Source organism: Mus pahari, chromosome 6 (genome assembly GCF_900095145.1).
Source record: "Mus pahari chromosome 6, PAHARI_EIJ_v1.1, whole genome shotgun sequence".
NCBI classification, from domain to species: Eukaryota; Metazoa; Chordata; class Mammalia; order Rodentia; family Muridae; genus Mus; species Mus pahari.
The window spans coordinates 47202866-47204784 of NC_034595.1; the positions used below are offsets into that span (position 1 = coordinate 47202866).

Consider the following 1919-nt stretch of genomic DNA (forward strand, 5'->3'; position numbering starts at 1 on the left):
CTGGTGCTGGTGGTGCTGGTGGTGCTGATGCTGGTGCTGCTGGTGCTGGTGGTGGTATAGTTGTTGCTGTTGCTTCTGCCACATGTATTCTTGTTTTTGGCTTCTGAATATGGTCATCATAAACAAAGTAATAAGGTACCCAAGGCATGCCTCTGGAAGAAGTCCTTGTATATTTCAAGGACTAGCAGAAGAGATTGATCTGGAGAGGGGTTAGAAAAGTTGAAGCAATAGTGTTCTGGTGCTGGAAGTCAGAAAGCACACGAGGAAGGGAAGCCTGGGACCTGAAGAATGAATTGATCTGGGGTGGGTGAGCGAGAGCAGTGGTTGAGGATACGGTCTGCATTTACGATTATAAGCAAGACAACCTGAAATACAATCTTGTGATGACAAAGGAGATGAAGTACTTGTTAATGACCTGTCATTCCATAGGGTACAGGCTCTGCGTGGAATCTTCCTAGTCTTGTGTAAGGTGGAGACTACTGAACCCCACTGCAAAAGAGTAGCCTGGACTCAGCGAGTTTTACTGTTCTCGCACAGCAATGAGTTTGCTTTTGAACTGTTGAGTCTATATGTTCTGTGTCATTCCCAATGGGACTCCCTCTGAGACAGGATATATGAGCCTGGCACTCCTATTTGGAAGGAGAACAACCCAATTGGGGTCATGGGTACTGTGCTTGGAAGAAAGCAGACTGCCATTTGAGAAAGAATTGATAAAACATACAAAATGAAACCAAGTCAAAACCAAAAACTGCATCATGCAAGGTTAAAATTATGTGAATGATGATGTGCATTAGTTATTTTAATGTCTTCCAAGTGCACTTCATTTTGAATGATATACTCAGATAGCACACATGGTAAGGTATAATTGAAAAAGCATGTAGGGGAGGAACTGAATTCAAAGAATAAACACACAGCTGCAAGGAGGTTAGGAGTCAGAGGGGTAAGCATATGCCCATCCCCCAGGGATCTCATTTGTGTATGAGTGGCCCTGTATATGGAGGCTAAATGAATTCCACTGTTTGCAAAGACCCTTAGTAAATGGGACAATGATGAATCAATAGTAATTAGGCATATAGATTCTATTGACCCAGATGTCTGAAGACAAACTCCCACTCTGAGATTCCTTGAAAGGCAAATGAGAAGATTTATGGACATTCACTTCTTTAGAGAAAAAAAAAAGTTATACTCTGGGAGCACTGATACCCTTCCTGAGGGGAGAGTGATTAGAAATAGTGCAGACTCCTGGCTTCTGATGAGAAAGGTTGTTCTTGAGGTTTCTGTTATAAATATGGTTCCTGTTGGGCCAGACCAGGGAAAGCTGGGAAATAGAATGCCAGGACGTGATCATATGATATGTCCTACCCTTCCCTTCTGTGGATGCCTCGGAGAGCCCTTTCCTACAACTGAACTGAAATAGAATATTCAACAATGTGTGTGAGGGGGAGAAATCATATAGACTTTCCCCTATAGTATTCCTTCTGTAAAGGATCTTAGTAATGCATCTTCCCTGGACCACAGTGAAAGCTTGGTACGTGCTCCAGGAGTGGCAGGAGCTACCAAATCACGATTGAGCTTTATCCCCATTAATATTGTATCCCCCCCCACACACACACACACTAGGACTAAAAGCATATTCTACAGATGCCAATAAGGGTGGCAGCAGAGTAAACTGGTTAGTGCTCCCTTGGCTTTGCGGATGTTACAAACAGACATCAACTAATTTGTACACTCATGTGTTTTGTTTTTCTCCACATTTTGCATTAGAATTTTATGTAAATTTTTTACTTACTGAAAGAATTTCACTGGACCTGCTTATAGTTCAGTGGTTAAGCATTTGGATGGCATTCTCAAAACTCTTAAGTTTGATTTCCAGAAAATACACACACACACACACACACACACACACACACACACACACA

General features: G+C 42.3%; 1 protein-coding gene across 9 annotated transcripts in view; it reads left to right on the top strand.

The window, feature by feature from the left end:
• The window catches only part of Fggy (FGGY carbohydrate kinase domain containing), a 379357-nt gene that overhangs the window by 266327 nt on the left and 111111 nt on the right, over positions 1-1919 (top strand). The window lies entirely within an intron of this gene.